Here is an 11,360-nt window from a genome sequence, read left to right as displayed (position 1 = left end):
CCTGGGACTACAGGCGCCCGCCACCACACCCGGCTAATTTTTTTTTGTATTTGTAGTAGAGACGGGGTTTCACCGTGTTAGCCAGGATTGTCTTGATCTCCTGATCTCATGATACGCCCACCTCAGCCTCCCAAAGTGCTGGGATTACAGGAGTGAACCACCTCACCTGGCCTTCTAAGAGAGTTCTATAATGGGCCTTGTCTGTCTAATCTTTAGCTTTACTTTCTGATAGTCACATGTGAGTTAGTTGATATAAATCAGAATAACCAGGGCCATAAGCTCAGATATTTAATTCAAATTCTCTAGCAAAACCAATAGGATCCTGGTGAGGGTCGGGGAATAATTTACTATGCCTTTAAGTTCTACCTTAGACCATGGTTGATAAACTAAAGCAGGTTTCCCTCTACCAGATACTGGATGTTCATGAAATGAAGCCAAAAAAGTGGGAGCAGGTGGAAGGGGAGGAGAAGGAAGAGAAGGTCAGTCTGGGCAAGGTAGTTCTGATAAGGAGGGATAGAGAGAAGGGGGAGCAGGAGGAGGAGAAGCAGCAGTTTCAGCAGCTTTTCTGAATTAAAGTTTTAGAGAGCTTTTCATTTGCTTTCTATAGGAAAAGAACTCTGTCACAGCAGCTTTTGCATGCTTCTGGGTAGCATTGGAAATAACTCTCCAAATTATATTATTTAATTCTAGAGCTGGCTTTTTCTAATTGTGCATGTGAGCAAACTAACTTAGGCATTTCACAAGTACCCCACTTTGGCCATTGTAATTCAGCATCTTCCTGTGTCAAATAAGACCATTTTTCCCAATACTGACAGGAGGTGGCAGGTGCGATGACTCACACCTGCAATCTCAGCACTTTGGGAGGCTGAGGCAGGAGGATCACTTGAGCTCAGGAGTACGTAGAGTGTCTCTACAAAAACTCAAAAAATTAGCCCAGCATGGGGGTGTGCGTGTGGTACCAGCTACTTGGAAGGCTGAGGTGGGAGGATTGCTTGAGCCCCAGAGGTGGTGGTTGCAGTAAGCCAAGATTGTACTATTGCACTCCATCCTGGGTGATAGAGCAAGACCCTGCCTCATAAAACAGACACACATACACCCATATTTATGTATGTAGGGTGTGTGTGTATATATGTATATATATATGTGTATATATATAGACAGGAGGTGGCACCATAAGTCTTGTACATAAATTTAGCTGGAGTTTCTAAAAGTGGGTCCTCCCTTAAAGAGGACTTTGTTTTAAATGAACAGTTGACCATAATTTGTATCCTCTTTTAAACTGACCAAAGATTGAAAGGGAAAGATGTTTTGGGTCTAGTGTGCTGCTTAATAGTGATTACTCCTCAAGGTTTCACCCATGAGTCACCTCTCCCCTCTTATGTGTCCCAACGAAACCCAGAAATTTCTGGGAGTTTAAGGCACCGGTAGCCCAATTCCTTATGTGTGCCCACCGGGCAGATTTCCTTGCATATTCTTCTTTGAGATTTCCCTAGAGCATAGTTACACATCCCAAGCTATGAACTCTGACATCCTTACATGACCTCAATCACCTAAGGTGCTTTTCTTCTGGGAGGAACAAGGTCTTTTGCATTTGGGACTTACGTCCTCATATGAACCCTTTTGTGAATTTTTGGTCACTCAAGAAGAAAACTTAAATGTCAATTTTTTTTTTTTTTTTTTTTTTTTTTGAGACGGAGTCTCGCTCTGTCGCCCAGGCTGGAGTGCAGTGGCACGATCTCGGCTCACTGCAAGCTCCGCCTCCCGGGTTCACGCCATTCTCCTGCCTCAGCCTCCCGAGTAGCTGGGACTACAGGCGCCCACAACCGCGCCCGGCTAATTTTTTGTATTTTTAGTAGAGACGGGGTTTCACCCTGGTCTCGATCTCCTGACCTTGTGATCCGCCCGCCTCGGCCTCCCAAAGTGCTGGGATTACAGGCGTGAGCCACCGCGCCCGGCCTTAAATGTCAATTTTAACTGAGCTCCAAAACCTGGGTCACCAACCTGGGTCCAGTTTCAGGCCACAATCAAAAAAAAATTTTTTTTTTGAGTCATAGTCTCACTTGGTTACCCAGGCTGGAGTGCAGTGGAATGATTTGGGCTCACTGCAACCTCCATATCCTGGGTTTAAGCAATTCTTCGGCCTCAGCCTCCCAGGTAGCTAGGATTACAGGCACATGCCACCATACCTGGCTAATTTTTGTGTTTTTAGTAGAGATGGGGTTTTGCTGTTGGCCAGGCTGGTTTCAAACTCCTGGCTTCAAGTGATCCACCTGCCTCAGCCTCTCAAGTGCTGTGATTACAGGTGTGAGCCATTGGGCCTGGCCTAAAACCACAAATTTACCTAAAGCCACAAACATTCAGTTTCTGTTTTCAGAGAGAGAACCTATTTTGTTCTCTGATCAAATTCGAATGACAGAAAGGGCCATACAAAGTCTAGCAAGTAGTTCAACAAACCTTAACTTCAAAGAAAATTGAACGTCATAAATCTGTGAAAGGCAAAACAAGCAAACAAAACTTCTATCTTAAAGTAGAGCTTCAGTTCCAGCTCTGTGGAGCATAGAACTGGATTGCTTGCGTAAAGTCTGAATCTCAGTCAAAGCCAGAGAGATTCAAAACCTGAGAGGAGCCTTGGCAGAGCCCCCTGCCAGTTCCAATGAGGTGGGAATGAGCAAAAGCCACTCCTGTAGACACCAAAGCTCCGAATGTCAGCAAAGAGGCATAGATCTCAGGAGGCCTGCTTAGAGTCTCTGGATCATCAAAATGTCAATTTAATATAATCAAACAGCTCAGGATCCAGTTAAAAGTTTATTCAAGTGAAAAGTGTGAGAGCGGCCATCAGGTAAACACAGACACCAAAGAAAAAATGGTGATCAGTGCTCCCCGATGTAGGGAAAGGTGAGGGTGGTGTATGCAGGCAACCACAGGTGTGCTGCACAGAATTACAGCATATTACAGCATTTTCTTTCCTTTCTTTCTTTCTTTTTTTTTTTTTTTTTTTTGAGATGGAGTCTCCCTCTGTCACCCAGGCTGGAGTTCTGTGGCACGATCTCGGCTCACTGCAAGCTCTGCCTCCCGGGTTCATGCCATTCTCCTGCCTCAGCCTCCCCGAATAGCTAGGACTACAGGTGCCGGCCACCATGCCTAGCTAATTTTTTTTTTTTTTTTGTATTTTTAGTAGAGACGGGGTTTCACTATGTTAGACCCAGGATGGTCTCAATCTCCTGACCTCGTGATTCGCCTGCCTCGGCCTCCTAAAGTGCTGGGATTACAGGTGTGAGCCACAGCTCCCAGCCAGCATTTTCTATATAAGGCTAATATACAAAGAAGATTTAATTCACTACTACTGATTACACTCTAAGGGGGTTGTTTAACATTTTGTTGTAAAGAGGTAACAATCACAAGAGTCTCCATCTCCAACGTCATTTGGTCTAGGTTTGAATAAAGAATAGAGAGCCTGGTTAATTTACAACATCAACAAAAAGATCAGGAAGCAACAGTCATGCACCAGAGAAGAAAAACAGCCATGTTACGTGACTCAGTTTCCAGGGCTTGACTTTTCCCTTTGGCATAATAAATTTGGAAGGTCCTGAAATTTTCTTTTTTTTCACAGTGACAAGTTGGGCAAAATGAGGTAATTCTCCCAAGTGAATTTAAGTAATTGTGGCATTGTTGAGTTACATTACATACCCTCCTGAATAGCCTATGGAGATTCAAGTAACCATGAGCTCATGGAAGGCAGGTGTGATTTTTTTTTTTTTTTTGAGACGGAGTCTCGCTCTGTCGCCCACGCTGGCGTGCAGTGGTACAATCTCAGCTCACTGCAGCCTCTGCCTCCCAGGTTCAAGACATTCTCCTGCCTCAGCCTCCCAAGTAGCTGGGATTACAGGCACGCGCCATCACGCCCAGCTAATTTTTTGTATTTTTAGTAGAGATGGGATTTCACCATGTTGGCCAGGCTGGTCTGGAACTCCTGACCTCTAGTGATCCGCCTGCTTCTGCCTCCCAAAGTGCTGGGATTACAGTCATGAGCCACTGTGCCAGGCCAGGTAGGTATGATTTCTTAGATTCTATTGCATATTTCTCATGCTCTGACGACCCACCACCACACCCCCCACTGTCCCTGTCACTCCGCTGCAATTACTTGGTGAGTAAATGAATGACTAGATATCTTACTTCACTGATTATATATATAGAAAAACATCAATATACAGAGATACATAAAGACAGCTACATGTACAGATTTCAGATAAGCACAAATTCACCAGTAATGTATTTATAATTCTTTTGGTTCCAAATTTCAGAATTATCCCTATGTTTGGTTGAATTTAAAACAAAAATTATTTCTAGCTCCTCTTTACAGAAGAATATTCTTGTAGGGGAGTGAAAAATGACTTCCCTCTACTCTTCTAAGTTCCTTGGCTGGGCTATGAATTAAATTGACATAAGATAGATTAACAAGAGGAAATCCATTTTAAATTATGTACATACCCATGCAAGCCCCACAAATGTGAGATTCAAAGAAGGGTCAGATGATTGAAACTTATATAGCACCCTGAGGTACAGAGGTGAATAGAGACTTTGGACTTCTGGGTGGGGGGTGGTGACACCTGTTATGAGAATATGAGGGGTGGAAGTGTATGGTGAACAAAGGTTTCTTGTTATGCAAATGAAAAGCCTCTCAAGTAATAAAGGTTCTCTTGGAGCAGTCCTCAGAAGAAGAGGTGGCTGTCTAGGCATGATGTCAACCTCCGGTCTCCCCTCCTGTGATCCAAGTTCATTGTCCCTGGTTGATAAGATTCCAGAGGAGGAGATTCATGACAATTGAGTTCCTTTTGGAGGATCCCTTGGTCTGTCTTAGGCAGATAATCAGAGCTCAGAGAAAGCCTCTGCCTGCATCTGCTGTTCCCCAAGTGACATCAGTTCAAAGTAATCAGCATGTCATAGCATCATACTTTGGGGTGGCATTTCTGAACTCCCATTGTATATTTTTGGTGATAGCTTGATATATCATTTAAATTACCATAAAACCCACACTTTTAAAGCGTGAGTGGCTTTTAGTATATTCACAGTGTGCATCCATTATCACTATTGAATTCCAGTACACTGTTATCACCCCAGAAAGAAACCCCACACCCGTCAGCAATCACTCATTATTTCTCCCCTCCTCCCAGCCTCTGGCAACTACTAATCTCTTTATTGTCATTATATATTTGTCTATTCTGGACATTTAATATAAATGAAATCATACATATGGAGGTCCATATACCATACAGCTCAGTGTTGGAAAATTTTAAATCAGCTTAGCAAACTGTTCAATAAAATGTTTTATCCTCCTACCTTGACAAATATGCTATTATGAAGAAGGTCAGGTTCCAATTTAGAATTCTCAGATTTCTCAAAATTCTCTTGTGGATGTGGCAGTACAGAGAGATCCAACCCCAACCCTCAGCGCAAACCCATGTCTTCTCACTCCAGGTTCTCTCCCACACCATGTAGGGCTTTGTGCATGTATGTGGACACCCAGCCCACAAACTCAAGCTATAGTCACCCAACTCAACTGTGATTTGTCATTTTCTAATAGACCTATAGGGAGGACAGACCCCAGGAAGATACCTGCTCAGGTGTGGAAACAGGCTTGGGGTTGCATCAGCAGGGAATTCAGAGTCCTGGGCACACAGCATCGTCAGGTGAGGTGCAAGGACCCCTTAGCTCCATGGACTTTTCATTCGTGGCTTAGGGTGTGGCCACAGTACAGAGCCCAGAGCAAGGGCTCCTCTTGCCAGGGTCAAAAGGGCTGATGATACTATAAACAACCCTACTGAATTTCCTAAGTCAATTGAAATGACCACTGACTTCCAACAGTTGGGTATAGCTTTAAATCTCTAAATTCTGGTAGAGGCTGTTTGAACTGCAGCTATAGTTATGAAGGGCAGAATATGACATTGAGTGTACTTGAGAAGAAGTTATTATTCCTAACTACAGCTCTAATGGTATTATGAAACACATCATAACATAGGTACACAAAACCTGGTTGCATAGGTAACAGGCAAAGTTGGAACTTGCAGTTTCATTGCAGCTGCAACAGATCAGTGGATTCTGAGGGACTGTAAAACATAATCCAGGTTTTGATGATTGTATGACTATAAAAATTTATTAAAAAGCATTGAATTGGCTGGGCGCGGTGGCTCATGCCTGTAATCCTAGCACTTTTGGAGGCTGAGGTGGGTGGATCACAAGGTCAGGAGTTTGAGACCAGCCTGACCAACATGGTGAAACCCCGTTTCTACTAAAAATACAAAAATTGGCCGGGCGCGGTGGCTCAAGCCTGTAATCCCAGCACTCTGGAAGGCTGAGACAGGCGGATCACGAGGTCAGGAGATTGAGACCATCCTGGCTAACACGGTGAAACCCTGTCTCTACTAAAAAATTACAAAAAACTAGCCGGGCGAGGTGGCGGGCGCCTGTAGTCCCAGCTACTCGGGAGGCTGAGGCAGGAGAATGGCGTAAACCCGGGAGGCGGAGCTTGCAGTGAGCTAAGATCCGGCCACTGCACTCCAGCCTGGGTGGCAGAGCAAGACTCCGTCTCAAAAAAAAAAAAATTAGCCTGGCATGGTAGTGTGCACCTGTAATACCAACTATTCAGGAGACTGAGGCAGGAAAATCGCTTGAACCTGGGAGACGGAGGTTGCAGTGAGCTGAGATCACACCACTGGACTCCAGCCTGGGCAGCAGAGTGAGACTCCATCTCAAAAAAAAAAAAAAAAAAAAAAAAAGCATTGAATTGTACACTTTGAATAGGTGAATTATATAGTACTGTAAATAATAAATAAAATTCTAAGCCCCCACCCACCCCCACAAACATCTGAATGGACCCCTCCTCTTTACCAAGGGCGTTCCAAGGTTAATCTGAAAAACTAGTTCAGGCCATGATGGGAAGTGGGAGCTGGACATACCTCATTATACCCTCCTCGCTTTTGGAATTACAGACAGAATAGACTCTTTAAATCTGATAAGAAACATTTATTCTCTTGTAAGCCTGCTAACTGGAGGTTTCATGTGCATAATAAAACCTCGGTCTCCACAATCCATTATTGTAAACCAGATATTCCTTTCTGTTGATAATAACTTTTTCAACCAATTGCCAATCAGAAAATCTTTGAATTTGCCTATGACTTGGAAGCCCCTACTTATAAATGTCCCACCTTTCCAGACCCAACCAATGTATAGCTTACCTGTATTGATTGATACCTTATGTCTCCCTAGAATATATAAAACCAAGCTGTGGCCTGACCACCTTGGATACATGTTCTCAGGATCTCCCAAGGGCTGTGTTCTAGGCCATTGGTCACTCATATTTAGCTCAGAATAAATCTCTTCAACTATTTTACAGAGTTTGACTCCTTCTATCAGCAGTAAGTAAATTGTATCTTGCTAAATCTGGTTTTGTTTGTTTATTTTAAAGATAATCCAGCCCAGAGCTTAGAGTGCTGCTCTGGAGTCTCTGTTTCTCCAATTCAGCCCTGATACACAGTGATATTGACCCTAGGTTCTTAGAAACCACTGTAGAAATCATGTCTCTGTCATCGACCAGGGCCATGAGTTGCTGAAGGAATGCCAAGGCACTAAGTTTTGGCATTTCCTACTAGGGTTGATTTTCCTTAAGGAAAGAAAATCTTATGAAAAGGAGAATCCTCCACTCTCTGCTACAGAGCCACAGTAAATCTATTCATTGGCTCTGTTTGAGGGCTGTTAGTTTTTTTCTTTTTTTACTAGGTTTACAAATATTCTGCCTTACCAAAAAAACAAAAGAATGTTTTGTTTTTTCTGAATAGAGATTGTTCCTTCTGGAAAAAAAGAAGGCTTTAAAAACCATATTCTGGCTGGTTGCAGTGGCTTACACCTATAATCCCAGCATTTCAAGAGGCTAGAGGTAGGAAGATTGCTTGAGTTCAGGAGTTCAAGAACCAGCCTGGGCAACATAGTGAGTCCCCAGCTCTACCAAAAAAAAAAAAAAAAAAAAAAAAAATTAGCTGGGGGCAGTGGTGTGCACCTATAGTCCTAGCTACTCTGGAGGCTGAGTTGGGAGGATCCCTGAGCCCAGTCTGAGGCAGCAGAGAACTGTGATCTCACCACTACACTCCAGCCTGGATGATAGAGCAAGCCCCTGTCTCAAAAATAAAGCCCAAATTTTTTCTGCTCCCTCTTAGTGAACTATATGAAATCGTGGGGGAGAGGATTACTGATGGCTTGTTCCAAGCAAGAACAAGAGTGACTCTTGGACCAAGCATTTGAAAATATACTCCTTAAAGAAATACACTTTTTTCAAGCCAGGTAAAGTGGCATGCACGTGTAGCACCAGCCACATAGGAAGCTGAGGCAGGAGCATCCCTTGAGCCCCAGAATTCGAGGCTATGGTACACTATATTCATGCCTGTGAGCAATGACTGCGCTCCAGTCTGGGTGACATAGTGAGATGCCCTCTCTAAGAAAAAAGAAAAAAGAAAGAAAAAAAGACATTTTTCAATCATTTTAAAATAGCATTTTCTCTTATTACAAAAGTACTTCATATTGACTGCAGAAATTTGGGAAGATACTGAGAAGTAAAATCAAGAAAATGTAAATTATCGGCCGGGCGCGGTGGCTCAAGCCTGTAATCCCAGCACTTTGGGAGGCCGAGACGGGCGGATCACGAGGTCAGGAGATCGAGACCATCCTGGCTAACCCGGTGAAACCCTGTCTCTAGTAAAAAATACAAAAAAAAAATAGCCGGGCGAGGTGGCGGGCGCCTGTAGTCCCAGCTACTCGGGAGGCTGAGGCAGGAGAATGGCGTAAACCCGGGAGGTGGAGCTTGCAGTGAGCCGAGATCCAGCCACTGCACTCCAGTCTCGGCGACAGAGCAAGACTCCGTCTCAAAAAAAAAAAAAAAAGAAAATGTAAATTATCTATAAAATGTATAACCAAGAAACAACACCTATTATCATTTTGGTGCTTTTTAAAAAACGATTTAATAAGTGCTAAGGGATAACCATGTTGTGGCTCAACTATGAATATGTTGGCAGACTGAGACAGCTACAGGTGATAATTGTTGAAGCTATATGATGAGTACATGGGCATTTTTTTTTAAATTTATTTATTTATTATATTTTTTGAGACAGAGTCTTGCTCTGTTGCCCAGGCTGGAGTGCAGTGGCGCGATCTCAGCTCACTGCAAACTCCACCTCCCGGGTTCACGCCATTCTCCTGCCTCAGCTCCCAAGTAGCTGGGACTACAGGTGCCCGCCACCACACCCGGCTAATTTTTTGTATTTTTAGTAGAGACAGGGTTTCACCATGTTAGCCAGGATGGTCTCCATCTCCTGACCTCATGATCTGCCCGCCTCGGCCTCCCAAAGTGCTGGGATTACAGGCTTGAGCCACCTTGCCCAGCCATTGGGCATTTATTGTACTATTCTATTTTTGTGTAGAAATTTTCTATAATCTAAAATTAAAAAGAAAATTTATTTGAAAACTCCCAAATTCTTCTTTATGGCTGAAGTTTAACTGAAATGAGTTAAAGACATGGGAGACAATATTTATTTCAATATTATTACAATATAAAAGGTAACTTACCTTTTTTTCCTTTTCTTTTTCTTTTTTTTCTAGACAGGGTCTTGCTCTGTCACCCAGGCTAGAGTGCAGTAGTGCAACCATGGCTCACTGTAGCCTCAACCTCCTAGGCTCAATCGATCCTCCCACCTCAGCCTCCCTAGTAGGTAGAACTACAGGCATGTGCCAGGATGCTGATACATGCCTGGTAATTTTTAAATTTTTCTGTAGAGATGAGGTCCCCTATGTTGCCCAGACTGGTCTCAATCTCCTGGCCTAGGCAATCCTCCTGCCTCAGCCTCCCAGAGTGCTGGGATTACAGGCCTGAGCCACTATGTCCTGCCTGGTAACTTATCTTCATAGCAGTTAAAACGAAGTAGCTTTGTTGGGCTGGGCATGGTGGATCATGCCTGTAATCCCAGCACTTGGGATGCTGAGGTGGGCAGATCACTTGAGGCCAGGAGTTCGAGACCAGCCTGACCAACATGGTGAAACCCTGTCTCTACTAAAAATACAAAAATTAGCCAGGCATGATGGTGTACACCTGTAATCCCAGTTACTCAGGAGGCTGAGACAGGAGAATCGCTTGAGCCCAGGAGGCAGAGGTTGCAGTGAGCTGAGATTGCACCACTGCGCTCCACTCTGGGTAACAGAGACCCCATGTCAAAAACAAACAAACAAAAACAAAAAAATTAAGTGGCTTTGTGTGAGGATACTATAAAAAATAATTTTCAACTTGTGATTGCTAGCATAACCGTTTATTTGGCAGAAAGATAATTGAGAAATCAGAAAGCAATATAAACATAAAAGGAAGCTAATGGGAAAATATCAGGTGTTCCAATTCAGGGAGCCCTGTAAGGAGGGCCTCTGTATGTCAGCTAGCTGCTGAGGTGCCAGGCCTTGTTGTGTTGCATGGTTCACTTCCTCCTGTAGTGCTGAAGGCAGCTGCTAGCAAGAACTGAAGGTGACATAGGGTTGTATGCCTTGGAGTCAGCAAGACCCAGATTTGAATCCTGCCTCTGCTGCTTCCAATGTGTGCTAACCTGTGTTTCAGTGTTCTCCCCTGTAAGTCAGGGTAATAAAACTCACCTCACTGATTTGCTTAAGACTCACCAGATACATAAGCATGAAGCAGTATGATATAAGCAATCAACATTCTTATCGCTTTCAGTTTCTGCTTAGTGGCTTCGCTGGGTGGTTCCGGCTCAGAGTCTCGGTGAGGTCACAGTTAATTGGGGCTGCAGTCATGTGATGCCTTGAGCAAGGCTGAAGGCTCCCCTTCCCACTGGCTTACCCACATGCTGGGCAGCTTAGTGCTGGCCATTGGTGGGAGAGTTTAGTCACTTGCCACATGGACCCCTCTCTAGGGCTGCTTGTGTGTCCACCCAACGTAACGGTTGGCTTCTCCAAAGCAAGGGATCCAAGAGAGAGCAAGGAAAAACCCACAGCGTTGTTTTATGACCTAGTCTTGAAAGTCACACTGTTATTTTGACAGTATCCTATTGATTACACAGATCTGTGCTGTTTAGTGTGGAAGGGTGCACAAAGGTACAGATACCTGGGGGTAAAACCCACTGGGAGCCAGCTGGGTACCATCTCAGGCCATCATCACCAAGTTAACCCCACCTCTGGATTTCTATATCCCCATTTTCTCTGCTCTCAGATATGTTACTGGAAGAAGAGTTGCAGCCTGAAGTTCCTCATTTTAATACCACCAAAACAAAGTTTGTAAATATATCCTCTAAGAGGAACATGGCCCTTCTCCAACTCTAAAA

This window comes from Macaca fascicularis, chromosome 3, assembly GCF_037993035.2.
Source record: "Macaca fascicularis isolate 582-1 chromosome 3, T2T-MFA8v1.1".
Taxonomy (NCBI): Eukaryota; Metazoa; Chordata; class Mammalia; order Primates; family Cercopithecidae; genus Macaca; species Macaca fascicularis.
Note: the sequence above shows the minus strand (reverse complement) of the source record.